At 45.7% G+C, this 16666-nt stretch overlaps 3 long non-coding RNA genes across 3 annotated transcripts; 1 reads left to right on the forward strand and 2 right to left on the reverse strand.

Moving 5' to 3' along the window:
- The first annotated feature begins 1436 nt into the window (after positions 1-1436).
- LOC126498071 (uncharacterized) lies at positions 1437-10068 on the forward strand. Its single transcript, XR_007590767.1, has 3 exons — positions 1437-1558; positions 7071-7133; positions 9918-10068. It is a non-coding gene; the product is annotated as an uncharacterized lncRNA (long non-coding RNA).
- Positions 6552-13599, reverse strand: LOC126498070 (uncharacterized). Its single transcript, XR_007590766.1, has 4 exons — positions 13016-13599; positions 11131-11293; positions 6856-7114; positions 6552-6580 (listed from the first exon to the last, which is right to left on the reverse strand). It is a non-coding gene; the product is annotated as an uncharacterized lncRNA (long non-coding RNA).
- Positions 13600-13873: 274 nt separating this feature from the next.
- Positions 13874-15622, reverse strand: LOC126497882 (uncharacterized). Its single transcript, XR_007590712.1, has 3 exons — positions 15494-15622; positions 15123-15224; positions 13874-14077 (listed from the first exon to the last, which is right to left on the reverse strand). It is a non-coding gene; the product is annotated as an uncharacterized lncRNA (long non-coding RNA).
- Positions 15623-16666: the final 1044 nt, after the last annotated feature.

Consider the following 16666-nt stretch of genomic DNA (forward strand, 5'->3'; position numbering starts at 1 on the left):
GAGTGAGTGTGTGTGCATACATATGAGTGTGTGTGAGTGAATATGTGTGCATACATGTGAATGTGTGTGTGAGTGTATGTGCATACATGTGTGTGTGGGAGAGAGAGAGAGAGAAAGAGAGAGAGAGAGAGAGAGAGAGAGAGAGAGAGAGAGAGAGTGTCCAGACATGAGGTCAGAGAACAACATTCTGAAATCAGCTCTCTTTCCACCACATGGAACCAGATGCAGGGTTGGCAGCAAGCACCCTTACCTCTAGAACCTTCTCTCTGGTCTTTATCTTGCTCATTTTTTTTTTTTTGTATTTACAAAAGGCTTATATTCCAAAAAGCATATGTAAAGAACTCAGTGAAGTTTTATTGAATTGCAAGAGCTAGACAGATGACAAAAGAGTAGTTGGTACCCCCAAAGAATATCTTTGTTCAGCTTGTTCGAAATTGTAAAGGAGGTGGGCGGTACCGTGCAAACAATAGGAATAATGATAAAAATATTTGTGAAGTGCTGTCAGATCTCAGGAAATTTCTGACCATTATCTGTAATCCCTGTATTACTTGCCTAGTCAGTTGACATGGCTTTTGTCAGTTTGACACAAATCTGCACATACCTGAGAGGAGGGAAACCCAACTAAGGATGAGGCTGCTTCTGTCAGCTGCACTGGGGCATGTCTGTGGGGTCATTTCCCTGATCATCCATTGATGTGAAAGGGTCACAGCCCAACTGTGGGTGCTGCCATCCCTGGGTTGTATAATAAAGATAACTGAGCAGGCCACGAGAAAGATGCCAGGAGCAGGGCTTCTCCGTGGTCTCTAGTTCAATTCCCACTCCAGGTTCCTGCCTAGGCTTCCCTCGGCGATAAACTGTGACCTGAGAGCTGAGAGATGAAAGAGACCATTTCCTTCCAAAGCTGTCCTTGGTCAGTGTTTTGTCATGGCAACAGAGAGCAAGCTAGAAAAGCGGTGGTGCCAAGTCCAAGCGGTCGTCCCCCGAGGACAGCATATGGTCTTTCCAAATACTGAAACCACGTCCATGATAACTCTGTACTGTGGAAATGTGTTTGCTCTGACTGGGGTCACACAGGGCACTGAACTGAAGAACAGCCTTTCGTTCGAATTCCACAGAATTCCATGCTGGGTGGACCCCCAGTTTCTACTGAATGCCTACCACACCCACACTCCAGAGCCCCACAACTGTGTCAAATGCATGCTTGACTTGATTCTGGTACAAAGACTTGATGTGGAGCCAGGGAATTTCAGAGCTGTGCCTGTAAGTCTGGAATTTAAATATTAGCCTTTTTGACCTGGGCGGCTTTGATCTCCCAAGTTTACATTCACAAGTATTGATAACACAGCTCAAATCACAAGCAAGAACACGGGGCCTGCAGCCCACAGCTGCCAAGTGTGTGCATATGTACAGGATCTCCGCTGAGATCAAAATGGTCTTGGCTTGTGAAAGCGCTTATCTGATGCTGGGGGAGTGCCGCACGTGGAACGGCGAAACAGAGATCTTTTCACATAGCCCATCTGGATGGCTTCATCCTATAGGACAGGCTTAAGAGTGACCTGTAAGTGACCCCTACCAGAACCTGGCCTTACCTGAGAGCTGGCCTTCCTCAATTTCTCGTTGCTTCCTCATTGAGATAGGACCGTAATGCTTACCCATTATTTGCCAAGTATCCATCTTGTACTAGCTACAGTGTCGATGACAGTATATGAAACATTTATATATAGTACTGCTGTCACGTCGTTATTCAGATGAGGAAACTGAGGCACAGAGAGTTCATTCGTGAGATTCATACTAGGAGTAAACAGCAGAGCAAGGATCTGAACCTGGTGCCTGAGTGTATTTCTTCTTTTCATTTTATGAATAAGGGGGGGCAGATTTGGATTAATTTCACAGAGAAAGAGTACTTTAAGTAACTTGCCAAATGTCACATGACCTGTTAATCTGAATTCAAACATATTAATTTGACTGAGAATGGCCCATAGGCTCATGTATTTGAATGCTTGGTCCCCCGTTGATGGAATAGTTTGGGAAGGATTAGGAGGTATAGTCTTGTTGAAGGAGGTGTCTCTAGGTGCGGGCTTTGAGGTTTCATAAGGCTCCTGTGATTACTAGTGTTCTCTCCCCCCCCCCACTGCCTTCTACTTGTGAATCAAGATGTGAGCTCTCAGTTACTGCTGCAGTACCACGCTGCTGCCATGCTCCCTAACATGATGGCCATGGACTTTTTAACCCTCTGAAACCATGAGCTCCAAATAAACCCATTCCTTTATAAGTTGCCTTGATCACTGTGGCATCTTAACTAGTCTTAACTAAGACAGTAGCAGAGCCAAAATTCATGCCCAGGTCAAAGTCCAATGCCTGGATTTCACAACCATGCAGAAGCCTGTTTGTGTGAGCTAATCGTGGTTTCCAGTACTTCTAAAGGTTGTTACAAAGAAGAGGAGAAGAGAAGGAGAATGAGTGTGAGAACAAGGGAGAGGAGGAGGAGGTGGTGGTAGCAGCAACAAGAACCTTATGGTTCCTCAAAGCTCAGAATATTTAGTCTTGCCCTTAGTGGAAAGAACTTGGTAACCTCTTCACTCTATGGTCTCCTTTATGTTTTGGGCTGATATACTGCTTTAAGGATCAAATAAAGGAACTGGGGGGTGGGTAGGTGGTGTTCAGAGATACTAGCTCCCCTTTGCAGGGCTTGTTCCCCAGCAGACAGAGCAATTGTAGATCTCTAGGCTCAGACTCACCTTGGGGGAAGTCTGGAAGAGCTGCCAGATCGTACATTGCTTCCTCTGTTCTGCCTCCCATCTCATTCTCTCATCCCTGTCTTACCATGAAGAATTCCAGATATAGCTTTACTTCAATAAAGTAGAAAATAAGAACCCCCATATAATTTCTGGATGTTATAATGTGCCCTAGCTCCAAACCACCATCCCCTCTACCATGGGCCCCCAACTCATGATGCCTTTGTCCTTAGAGCTCAGTATAGTCTTTTGCTTTCAAAGCCCAGCCCTCTACCATGTGAAATGTCTGGTTTTCTGAGAAAATCTTACAATATCTCCTACTCTTTCCTCCCTTGACTTCAGTGGTATTCACCTTAAATGGGTTTCTATTGCTGTGATGAAACACCATGACCACAAAGAAAGGAACAAAGGGGCTTCTTTGGATTACATTTCCACATCATTGTTTATCATCAACGGAAATTGGGACAGGAGTTCAGACAGAGCAGGAACCTGGAGGCAGGAATGGTGCTGATGGGGGCCACAGGAAGAAGCTGCATATTAGTTTGTTCTCACGACTTGCTCAGTTTTCTTTCTTATAGAATCCAGAACCACTGGCCTGGGCATAGCATCATCCACAATGGGCGGGTTCTCCTCTATCAACTACTAATTAAGAAAATGACCTGCAGTCTTGTCTACAGCCCCTTCTTATGGAAGCTTTTTCTTAATTGAAAGTCCCTCCTATTCAACAATAGCAACCAACTGATCAATACATAAATCTGGGAAGGAAGAACCTGCTCACCTTCTGCTGTCTCCAGGCCTAGTCTCCCTGGCACTGTAAGGATGAAGGTGGCTCCCTAGTTTCTGACCTCTTTTCTCCTTCTGTCTTACATAGTCCTGTGTGGTCAGACAGCATTGCTCTGGGAGGATTTGTCTCTTTTAAAGTTCTAGCCGTGAACTTTCTCTTCCAGAGGAGAAATCCAAGCAGAATATTCCCCCAAGACACTGTGAGCTTACTCTCACCTTCAACATGGGCCTGATTTAAGGACTGATCAGTGTTCACTGTGATCCCACTCTTGGCTTTGAGAGATAAGTGGGAAAGAGACCCCAGCCTCACGGTACCAGCCTGCTGAGTGTGTCTCCATCTTCTTCTAGGAGGGTGAATGTCCACCTGTCCAAACCCTCACCTTTGTTCCCATGGGGCTTCCCCATCTCAAGCCCCTTCTTCTTCAAATAAGTCACCACTCTGCAGTCAGGACAAAGAGCTGCTCCTCAAGGCAAGCCCACCTCAGTCATTTTCCTGCTCTCCTGTCTTCAGTGATACTTGGTAATTTCAGAAGGGCATCCCCTGCCCAGCTCCCCATGACCCAGGCCTTGTCACCCCTTCCCTCCTCCTTTCCCAGCACTGAGTCACTCCTTCCCTATGGCTTTGCTATGCCAAAGCAACTAAAACACTCTACGCATTCCTGACATTATGCCAGCAGGTTCTTTCTCTCATCAGGATGCCTGTTGCCAACTCTGCCTTACAGAAAATATCTGCACAGTCTTCAGGTACATACAGGGTACCTTTCGAGGCCCTCTACATTCACACTTTTCCTGTCTTCTGGTGTTCTGAGTACAAGGAGTTAAAAGGGATCTGTAGGTTCTTAAGTCTTCTGTCTCTGGTCATTTTTGACCAACTAGTAGCTTGGAGACCAGAGGCATGAGGTGGAAGGTTGAATCATGGGTAGCTCTATTCTTGTTTGACTTGCTTGCTGGTCAACAGTGTGAGACTTCTGAACCCTCCCCGCTGTGTATGAATGGCTCAGCAACAGTTGAGCCCCCCCAACTCTGTTCTGTGATTCTTCTACCTCCACATCTTTGTGAATAAGAAAAACAAGTATGCTGTTTGTTGAGAGCCTTAGAACCCTGACCTAGACACAGTGACTGGGTACAAAATGTTCTCAGGGAGTACCTTCTGAGTACTTTTGTCTGTCAAGATCTGGTTCCGGATGTTGTCCTTCCTCTGAGGCTGTCTCATTTCACCTTGACTTAAAGAGATGCTGCTGCAGGAGCTCCTTCCACTCCTTCAGCCAATAGCCTTTAAGATACCAGCTCACTTGGGTGTGGTCTCTTTTGCTTTAAAACCAGCGGTAGCCAATTAATACAGTTTCTGTGTGATTATTTTGGGTGTAGGCTAGCCAGGCGGCCAGGACAAACAAGGGGCCCCCTCCTCATGTAACAAGATGCATGCTGCTTCCTCACCTTAGTGAGCAGCTATTATATGCTGAACTGTGACCTAGGCACTGCCGATTTAGAGGTTGCTAAAGGCTCACTGGTGTCTTGCCAATCTCTGACTTCAGCACAGGCAATTAAACGTGAGCCTCATTAGATAGAATGGCTATGGGCACAGCACCAATTAGCAGCCACATCCCAGTTCTGTGAATTAGCTGGGCTGTGACTAGATTATCTCTCTGAGCCTCAGTTTCCCAGTCTGCAAGTTCAGTAAAGAGCAGTCACCTCGGGCATTTGTTGTAAGGACCCACGTGGTTAGCCTAGTCTGATATGTGCTTGTCAACCAGTAAGCATTCGTTATCATGTTTATTGCAGCGGGTACTTGGTTTACTTACAGTAAGTAAATAAATAGACATATTACTGAATGATAACTGAATGAATATCTCACTCACACAAGTCTAGCTGTCAACCATCTTCCCTCAGCAGCTGAAACTCCGCTGTTTTTCTGAATTACTGGGCGTTCCAGATCCTGGGGAAGTGACCTTGGCTTTTGCTGCCATTTCCTTGCTTTGGAATCCTGCTCCCAGAGCACCATGACCCAGTCTGTGGCAAACACATCTGGCTGCAGGTGCTCCTGGAGCTTGTAAACAGGGGTTGCCAGGCTCTTCCCTGAAGCTCACAGTTTCTCAGAAACTGTTTGGGTTCCTGTTCAGTTGCCTCTCTTTCTGAAAGGCTTCCACAAGCCCCACTGCCCTTCTGGTAAACCCTACTGGCGGGGGGTTCCACTTTCGCTTTCCCTGAACACCCCCAAGGGGAGATTTCTCCCCGCAGCAAGGGCACTCTCCTGTTTCCTTTGGCCAAACCCTAAAAGCTTCAGAGTTTTTAGGATGTACTGAGCTTTACACAGATGCTCCTCATGAGCGCAAGCCTCCCAACTGCTTCAATAATTGGGGAGTCTGCTGCCTGTGGCTTCCAGCCTGTATGGGACATGCTTTCCATACTGTTCCCTCTCTTATCCACAGTGGTACTTCCCTGCAGGCAGAGAAGATTTAGAAGCACTTCCTACACTAGCAGCAGCCTGCCATTTTAATTGTTCTGTTGTATCTGTAGTTGATAATCTCTCAGTGAGCCTAATTTGAAAGCTAAACTTGATCGTGGGTGTTTATGTGTGGGAAAACCCTTGCACACCCAGGCTTCCATACTGTCTACACTTGAGGTGTTGTAGCATCTCGGGATGTGTCCCCTACGAATAAGGGGAGGTTTCGGTATACTCTCTGTTCCTCTCAACATCCCTATATGGTGGGCATGATCCCAAGCCCATAAATGTGGGGACTTGCGTCTGGGGTGGTGGAAAACCTAGAGTTGGGAGGTTTAAAGAGAAAACCCCACACCTTTGACCTTTATTAACAAAGTCAGGAATGACCGCAGATGGAAGCCCCCAAGGGAAACCCAGCACAGCTATTGAAGTCACTTGGCTTCCGACAAACTACCAGGTTACTTGTGTGTATTTGTCTCTCCCACCGGGTCACTCCTCCTCAAGTTGTGTCTGTGACACAGTTCATCTTGATCATTTGTCCCAGTGCACAATTTGAGTTGAGGGAGGAGAGATCAGCAGCGGTGAGGGGAGTCTGAGAAGCCCACACCAATCCAGAAAGCTGAGAACAGAGGGAGGGTTGCTGTGGGTACCAGGTCATGGAGGGGCTTACAGGTCACTGAGGAGCTGGATTGAACCCTGGTTGTAAGAGGAAGTCACTAAAGGTTTCTGCGAAGCGCTCTCATGTGATATAAAAAGAGAATTCTACAGTGGGGTGAGAGCTGTTTAGAAGACAGTAGAAAGAAGCCAAAATGGCTAAGATGAATGCTATTGCAGCCCAGGCCAGAGTTTGAAGATACTCTCAACCTGGAGCAGGGGTGGGCGGAGTTTTCTTACCTCACCACTAGTGTTTCCCTCATCAGTGGCTCTGAGCGAGGACTGAGGGTATGTTTCTATCAAAGTTGGTACCAATAGTCTTCCAGCACCACTGGACTGGAAAGGGTGGGGCTGGAGAGATGGGCAGGACACAGACTTGTCCTCTGAAGATCTCTGTGCATGTGGGAAGCAGGTGGTGGTGTAGTTCAGAAGCAACAGATGTGTATCTGCTGCAGGACATCTTCCCAGTGGAGGTGGAGGAGATGCTCGCTGGAAGCTTCTAGAAGAGGAAATGGCAGGTGAGCACCTAAGGGACGTCCTGGGGAAGGGTGATAGAAGGAGATAAAGCAGAGGGCATAGCCCACGAGCCAGAAAACAGCAAACATGTCTAAACAATTGAGGCTGAGATCCCAAATGAAGAGTCTGATGAAAATCAGAGAGGCTGGTGAACATCACTGTGTGTGCTTCATAGCTGACCACACACTTTATCGGTCTCACAAATCCCTAAATCCTTCCTGTAGCATCTCTGACAGAGAATGTCACTGTCGGGCTCATCTTTTCGCTAGGTTCCTGGGGTCAAGTCACAAAGTAGCATTTGATCCTTTTTTATTTGGTTTGAATCTAGGCTGCTGGGCAGTGCAGGTCAGCTGAGCCACATGAGAGAGTCGACGGGTATCTATTGGATAGATCCAAAGTTCCCCGTGACTCTCAGCACTAGAGACCGAGGACACAAAAGCACCATTCTGGTGAACTAGGTGTGTGGACAGCATGGGGATGTGGGCTCCTGGGAGGCAGGATAATGTCATTTCTTCCAGGTTTTTTGTTTCAGTACAGAGGTGAGATGCGAAATCAAAGGCCAGACAGTGAAGGCTTGTCAAAAGATGGACAGCACAGCTGGGCCCAAGGACTAGAGCACCACAAATTAAACTCCTCATGCCAGCCTCTTGCCCTAGGCTGGCCCTGGTGTAGTCTGCCTTGGTCCCTTCTTGTGATTCCAAGGTCTTAGGATTCTCTGGCTTTACCGGCAAGAGGCTTTCCACTATCCCTTGGGTACGTTGGGTACCCTGTGATCTTGGGCTGAGCCACCTGCATAGTTTATAAGTATTTGGCTCCCTGTCTTGATTGCCATCTTCATCTCTAACACAGAAGAGCCTCTTCAAAGATTCCCCAAACACTTTTCCTATTTTTTTTTCTGGTCTTTTTTTTTATTTATTTATTTATTTATTTATTTATTTATTTATTTATTTTTTAAAGATTTCTGTCTCTTCCCCACCACTGCCTCCCATTTCCCTCCCTCTCCCCCAGTCAAGTCCCCCTCCCTCGTCAGCCCAAAGAGCCATCAGGGTTCCCTGCCCTGTGGGAAGTCCAAGGACCACCCACCTCCATCCAGGTCTAGTAAGGTGAACATCCAAACTGCCTAGGCTCCCACAAAGCCGATACGTGCAGTAGGATCAAAAACCCATTGCCATTGTTCTTGAGTTCTCAGTAGTCCTCATTGCAGAATTCTACCAAAACTTCCAAGAAGAGCTAATACCTATACTCCTTAATGTAGTTCACAATATAGAAACAGAAGAGTCATTGCCAAATTCCTTTTATGAAGCCACAGTTACCCTGATACCAAAACCACACAAATACCCAACCAAGAAAGAGAATTACAGGCCTATCTCACTCATGAATATCGACGCAAAAATTCTCAATAAAATACTGGCAAAACGAATCCAAGAACACATTAGAAAAATTACACTTTTCCTATTTTGAGCCTCGGTGTTCTGTGCAGTCTTCTAAAACCTCCAGTTTCTGCTGTATCTATGGCTCCTCAGCGTCCAAGTCCTTTCAACAGAGATTGACACATTTTATTTCTTCCTGGGGCTAAAGCACTGATCTGAGAACTTCGCATCTTCAAAATTGCTATTGGGACTCCCCCTGTATGGATGAAAACACAAGAAACCCACAGAGAAGTCACACGCACAATGTAAGGCTATGCAGCTAACATGTTGTGGATCCAGGGGTCAGACCCTAGCACACTACCCCAGGGTCCATGATGCTTGACCCAGGAAACAGATGCTGAAGGATTAAAGGTGCATGAAGAACACAGGGACTTCAAGGGAAGTCCTAACGACAGAGGGCTTACTGCTCCTTGAGGCATTTTCTCTTCTTGTTCCTATTCTGCAGGTTGTGCAATGCCTCGTGATATCCTACCACCCGTGGAGAACAAACAAGAAAGCATCTAAAGACCCCGCAAAGAACTTCAGACTTAGCAGACAAATATACAGGCTGCCTGGCTGAATACTCACGGGTGTTGTTTTGTCTAACTGGTGCAAAAGATTGACATAGAAAGCATGACAGGATCAGTTCTAAAAACATAAGACTAAGCAGGCCTGGTGATGCAAGCCTGGTGATTCTTGCTGCTTAGCAGATTGAGGCAGGAGGACAGCAAGTGCAAGACCTGCTTAAGGAACAGGCTGAATTTCAACCAGCCTGAATAACTTTTTGAAACCCTTTCTTAAAATTAAAAACTAAAAGGAGGGCTGGAGATCAAGCTTTAGTAGCAGAGCTTGCTTCACACATGAGAGGCGCTAGGCTCAGTTCCCAGCACAGACACAAGCATCGCACATGGTGGGCCCTACTCCTTCAATGTCTCCTCTGGGGAAACCTGGAAAAGGCTCTCCGGCCTGGAGTGGAACTCCCTGGGATGGCATGCCTAAGCCTGCCCATGGGTACTGTGTTCCAGGTTCCGTTTCTAAAGGTCCTCACAGTGTCGCCTACTGTCACCTCCTTCCCTCTTCTCTTCTTAGCTATCTCCTGTACTAACTGGAAAAAAAAATTTAAAGCCAAAAACCACATGGGTGTGACTCTCCCCTTCCTCCTTGACATCTCACAAACCACGTCTAAGTAGATCGCTTGCTTGCTTTTCCTCATGGTGCAGGTGACAGGGGTCTGGGAGAAGAATAATGGCTCTCAGAGGATTGTGACCTCAACAACATGTTACAAATTCTCCCAGACCTCCTCTAGGACAGTTCTGAAGTCAAAATATGTACACACACTTGTGCTAAAGCTTGCTTTTTTCATGACTGGTATCCCAGCAGACCAAAGTGTCCTCTGTTCCTCATGGCCTGACTTCAACCACGTTCCCCTGTGCCCTGTGTTCAGAGGTTTCCACCAGCAGAGCATGTCTGAGCTCCTTGGCAAACTGACTTCCCACATGCTCCCAAGCTGCTCTGTCTTCACCAGTTACCAAGATGTCCCAGGTCAGATCGTATTTACATGACGTGTGTTTGGGTGGGTATACCTTGCCTGCTGGGCAGCCACGCTAAGTAGAAGAGAAACACGCATAGGATGTAAATCAGCATCCCAAAGAACAAGAGGATGCTTTTTTGGGCATCCAGATTGCGACTCAGGGGGCCTTAAGGAGGACCTGTCATATGCACAGGATCTGGAAACAAGGCATCAAAACAACGTGTGTTCTATTTTCAGCCACTGTGCTTCCATACCACAGATTCTGTATCCTTAAGTGTCTTAGTTAGGGTTCCCATTGCTGTGAAGAAACCATGACCACAGCAACTCTTATAAAGAAAACATTCAACTGGGGTGGCTGATTTACATTTTCAGAGGTTCAGTCCACTATCATCATGGCAGGGAGCACGCCAGCTGGGAGTATAATGGTGTGCAGGCATGCCATGCACTGCGGCCCCGGTCTGCGCTCTATGTGCTCTATGCGATAGACCCCAGTTCGCAAGCTTCGGGCAAGGGGCTGGAGGTTGAGAACACAGATGCAGAGACAGACCGACACGCAGACCTTTTAACACTGATACCAAAGCCCCTCTTTATTAGCACCATATATTCTTAAATACGCTGCAGTCAATGGCCAACAGGTGAAAATCCCATCCTCTGATCCTCTAAGCTAGGCACAGCTTCTAGTAACTTTAATTTGAAGGTTCTAGGAGGGGAGAGCAGTTGAAGGCCAGCAGGACTCATTAATCCCAAGACAGGCAGATATGGTGCTGGAGAAGTTGCTAAGAATCCTATATCTTGCAGGCAACAGGAAGTCAACTGAGACATTGGGCCGTATCCTGAGCATAGGGTCCTCAAAACCTGCCCCACAGAGACACACTTCCAACAAGGCTATACCCACTCCAGTAAAGGCACACCTCCTAATGGTGCCACTACCTATGAAAGCATGGGGTCAATTACATTCAAACTAACACACTAAGACTTAGCACAGAGCCTATGACAAAATATACACCCCCCCTTCCACTTATGTCTTGGTCATCCATTCACTGAACATTATATACTCACACGTGGTATGGGAAGTCCTTCTGTATATGTGTTGCTTTGCAGCAGGGCGGGGAGGAACTAAACTCAATGCTGGGAGAAAGAAGGGGGAGTCAGAGAGACACCATGTAGCCACTGCCACCGAAAGAGACAGATGCCCAGGGAGCTTTACTGGTAAACCATGAACCTAGTGGTAAAATATAAAATAATGGAAATAGGTTAATTTAAAATATAAGAGCTAACTAGTAACATGCTTAAGCTATTGGCCAAACAGTATTTTAAATAATATAGTTTCTGGTCTGGGCAGCTGGGAAACAAACAAGCAGCCTCCAATAACACATACACATGTGCATGCATAGTCCCAAACACTGTTTACAGGTGTGCATGTGCACACACACACACACCTACTAGCTATTGGAAGACGCAGAATGTGTGATTAGAATATTGGAATTGGATAGCAAACAAATGGAAAGTGAATATGCATACCAGTTGCTAGTATATCATGAAGAAAACAGCATTTCCGGCATGAGGATGGAGGCTGAGAAGATAACTCAGTAAAGTGCTTGCGCTGTAAGCATGGAGACCTGAGTTCAAACCCAATCGCCCATGCACAAAGAGTCAGGTACAGAGTTACAATGCCAGCACTAGAAAAGCAGAGACCGTAGAATCCCTGGGGTTCTGTGGCCAGGCAGCATAACATACTTGAGGAGTTTCATGCCAATCAGAGACACTGTTTCAAACAACAAATGAACAAAAAGCCTACAAAGGATGGTTGTGAAATAATCTTTTTGTACCCTGTGAAAAAGTATCACTCCGATTGGTTTAATAATATTTGAGTGGCCAATAGCTAGGCAGAATTTCCGGGCACAGAGGATGCTGGGAAGAAGAGGGTGGAAAAAGAGAAGACACAGAGGGAGCAAAAGAGCAGGATGGACAGTGCATAGATGAGGTAAACAAAGCCTCGGGGCAGCACATAGATTAGTAGAAATGGGTTAATTTCAGTTAAAAGAGCTCACTAAAAATAAGCCTAAGCTATTGGACAAGCTTTCATAGTTAATAATAAGTTTCCATGTAATGATTTGGAAGCTGACTGGTGGGATAGAGAAAGACTCGTTACAAAAAAGACAGGCAGTACTTGAGCACACAAGAAATTGTCCTATGGCTTCTACATGTACTCATACACATGTGCATGCATACTCCCAGACCCTATATAAAGGCACACACACACGAACACACAAACAAGTACAGGGAGATAACACAATTGGTAAAGTGCTTGCCATTCAAGCACGAAGTCATGTTAAAAAAAAAAAAACAGGTGTGGGTATATGTACTTGTAACCCCATTACTGAGGAGGCAATCAATGACAGGAGGATCCCTGGAGCTTGCTAGATAAATACTCTAATTAACTCAGTAGACTCCAAGCTTGATAAGAGACCTTGTCTCAAAAAATGAGATGCAGAATAATTGAGGAAATCACCTGATATCAATCTCTGGCCTCCACATACATGCTCAAATATATGTGCTACATGTACATGTACAAACACACAAACTTGTTGCGGTGCTTTGAATAAGAATGGCCGCCATAGACTCATATTTGTGAGTGCCTAGTTTAGTCATCAGGGAGTGGCATAATTTGAAAAGTATTACAAGGTGTGCCTTGTTGGAGGAAGTATGTCACTAGGGATCATGTGAGTCTTCAAGAGTCCATGTGATAATCTCTCTCTCTCTCTCTCTCTCTCTCTCTCTCTCTCTCTCTCTCCCTTCAGATCAGGATGTAATTTTCAACTACTCAGCTACTGCTCCAGCATCTGCCTACATGATTTCATATTTCCTGCCATGAAGATAATAGAATAAAACCCTGAAACCATAAGCCAAGTTTTAATTAACTACTTTGTCTTATAATCATTACCTTGCTCATCATGGTGTCTCTTCACAGCAATGGAACAGTGACTAAAACACGTGTGCACACACATACAAAGTGAGGATAGAGACATGAGGATGTACTTTATGTAGGAAGTGATCCGGGAAGATGTCTCTGATTTCATAGTTTTTCAGTGGGCAGAGCCTTAAGGCAAATGAAGAAGTAAGCCATACAGCTACCTGTGGGGAGTGTGTCCCAGGGCAGCAGAAGGGAAGGAAGTGCAAAGACCAGCTGCAAAGCAAGAGTGTATGGAAGTGTTAGAGACAGTGAAGAAGGTGTGGGAAATGGAGCAGGGGTTGGGGAGGAAGAGCAGCTGGAGAGACAGTCCATGAAGATCTTGTGGGCACTCGAGCCAGTGGAATGGGCAATGTTTCAACTGACAGGGAAATCCAGTTGGGAGTTCAAGTTGATCAAGCTCGCTCTCGAGGCTATGTCTGTATAGTTGAGAGTGAATACGAGGGTAGGAACAGGAGCCGTTCAAGGTTATTGCAACAGCTGTACAACTAGATGATAGTGGCCGTGGCCAAGGTGGTGATGCTGAGAAATGTGTAGATCACTTAGGAGCTCTGCAGTTCCCCTTGGCCTAAAAAAAAAAGAAGGAAGATTTCTGATATGGCTGCAAGCTGAGCCTTTATTTGTTTTTCTCTTTCATAATTTCATTGATATATATTTGACAAGCATAAACTACATTCATGTAGTACATAACATTGCAATTTGACTGAACCAGATAGCTTGCTCTTGCCAGCCAGATAGCTCAATTTTTTTTATGTTTTCTATAGTACCTAAATAGTGAATTTACATTTGCACCATTCAAGAGTACCTTACCCTTGTCAATGCTTACCCTACTACTCTGGAAGAAGAGCAAGTGCTCTTTACTTTTTGCTGAGCCATTGCTCTAGCCTCCTCCCTTTTCTCATTCTGCGAAACAGATGTTTTCAATGCAGGGTTAAGCTTCCCGGTGAGTGGTGGACAGTGACTATAGGACCTCCAGGCATGCTAGATAATTCAAGGAATGGAGAGGTGATGGATTCCAGGCATCTTTGGAATTCCCTAAGGAAGGAGGCAGGTTATATTACAAAGATGTAACCAACCGTTTGGAATAAAGACTTTATACAAAACTGAGAAGATGTCATTTACAGGTAGCAGCTGAAATCACGCAGGTAAGTTAAGAATAGTCTTTCCCCCTTCCTATATTGTGCAATTTTCCTGTGAGCTACATGTATCTTGATTAACAAAAGAAAGAAAAGATAAAGAATAATTGGTCTAGAATACTATGTCAAGGAAAGGCAGGAAAAGGAATCTATTTCCTGGAGATATAATTGTTTTTTAATGAAGTAGATCTACATTTGTTAATTAGGGAAAGAAGGACAACTTAGCCACACTGTCTGGGGATTAAAATTTTCATTGGTGTAGGTCAGCTGAATCACCCAAACACATCTAAGGTCTCTGGTGGTACATGTTTCTGTATGAAACATGAACTTCCTTTGTTCATCTGTGTGGTTTGTGGGTTCCTTGAGGAAACTGTGCACATGCTAAGTTTCGTGCAAAAGGTTTTTGTGCTTTAGAGTGTGTCTCTGTGTGTTTCGTCAGTTAGTGTTTACTCTATCAACCACAGGAGCCCAGGAGCAGCAGAGCTGGGCTCCTGTCTTAGCTCTCACTATCGCCCGGTGGAATCTCCAAGTTCAGATGATCACTTAGCTACCTGGAGTTGAATGACCACGTGCACTGCTGCCATTGCTCTGTGTAAAGGACACCAGGACACTGTGACCCTGGAAAGGAGGTCAGGACAGCCCAGGGATACCCAGAAACCTTACAGCATGAAGAAGGGCTGACGAAACTAATATGCATTCTACATGGGAGTGGCTGAACCGGGAAGGATGTGCTAATACCATCAAAAAGTTGACTTGATCCCAACCCACACTGTTACTGAGCCAGAGATAGATTTTTAACTCACTATTCACAGAAGAAGAAGAAAAAAATAAACAACAAAAACCAAACAATCCTGACAGTATTTGCCACTCAACAGTGAAATGAACTGCATTAGAAAGAGTTCCCATTCTTGGGATAACAGAGGGTTAGAGTTCAAGGAGCAGACCTGAGATTGAACTGCGTCTTCCTAAAGCTCCTCTCAGTTTGCAGATGCCCTTGGGTGATGAGTGCCTGGAGCGAGCCCAGCTCTGCGGACTCCCGTATCAACCTGTGATTGATAGTAAAAACACTAGTCAATGAACAGCACATGAACACACTGTTATGCACAAAACCATGCTGCATGGACCCTCACCATCATTTTCATTATCTTCTCCCCATATTTCTATGCTACTCTAACTGTAACACAGGGAACAAAATTGCACGGGCTTTTCCTACATGGCTATTAAATCTCCGGTTCCTTTTCTACCAAGATGCACACTGTCAGTTTGACCTAAGATAATCCCAATGCTTCTGAGAAATTTACAGCGAGGCAAATACCTATCATTCCTCAGGCTTCCTGGACCGTGTGGTGACTGCCTTCAGCCAGGCACTGAAAGGCACCCTTGCCCCAGAAGGTGCCTGCTCCTGGTGTGGCCCCAGGTCAAGGCCAATCAATTTGGCTTTGAGGGAAGGGATGTGAAGCAAGTCTCTCCAGGAAGGTCCAGATGTTCTGTTGCACTTTCATGACGGCTTCTGCTAAGTGACATATGGCAGAGTCCTTGAGAGTCTGGCCAGGCATTGTCAGGAAAGGCAATCACTGATGGTCAGGCCCCCTGGAGGACAAGGGAGATGCAGATGAAGTAACAGAGGAATGAGCTGTCACAGAAACCGGGGACTAGAAGGTGGTTTTCAAGCCAGAGAACCTGATACTCACACAGCTTGACCTCTTCACTTTTATAGATGAGGCAGTGACTTTCCAGAAGTGAAGTCCAAGGTCAGCTCTGCAACAGTCAGAGCTGTACTTACAAGGCTCAGAACGTTATTTCCCTCTGGATTTATACCTGCAGATCCCCGTTTAGCTCATCGCATCTTAACCCTGAACACACTATACCCTTTAGGCTGCAGAGCGTCCACCGCACTCAAATGCCTTCAGAGGGATTGACGAATTTTAAATATTTGCACGCACCCTGCTTCCCACCCCGAGGTCACACGGTGAAATCTTAAATTCCAAGGTGATGGTATTAGAAAGTGAATGGGCCTTTGGGAGATGATCAGGGTGGAGCCTTTGTGAGTAGAATTAGGGCCTGTGTCGATTTTTTTGCTACTGTAAAATCTATTATAGACTGGATTATCTCTAAGTAATAGAAATGTATTTCTCCCAAGGCTGAAAGCTGAAAGTCCACAATCAAGCTAGTGAGGAGTGTTATGAGAACTGGTTTCTGCGTCTAAGATGGTTCCTTCTTGCTGGATGGTACCCTCTTCAAAGAATGGATGCTACGTCATCCTACGGTAAAAAGGCTGGAAGTGGCCCAAGTCCATAATGAAACTTCTTTCCTCAGGGTCAGAATCTCCGTTGCGAGGGAGGAGTCCTGTGACCCTGTGACTTCCTAAAGGCCAGGCCTGGTATTATTACTGCATTGGAGGCCACGTTCTAATAGGGGTGAAACACAAACACTTGAGCCACAGCCGTGTTCTTATTTTAGAAGGCCCCGGAACCTTCTTCCTCGCCCC

This window comes from Alexandromys fortis, unplaced genomic scaffold, assembly GCF_014885135.2.
Source record: "Alexandromys fortis isolate MF-2015 unplaced genomic scaffold, M_Fortis_MF-2015_v1.1 scaffold_13, whole genome shotgun sequence".
Taxonomy (NCBI): Eukaryota; Metazoa; Chordata; class Mammalia; order Rodentia; family Cricetidae; genus Alexandromys; species Alexandromys fortis.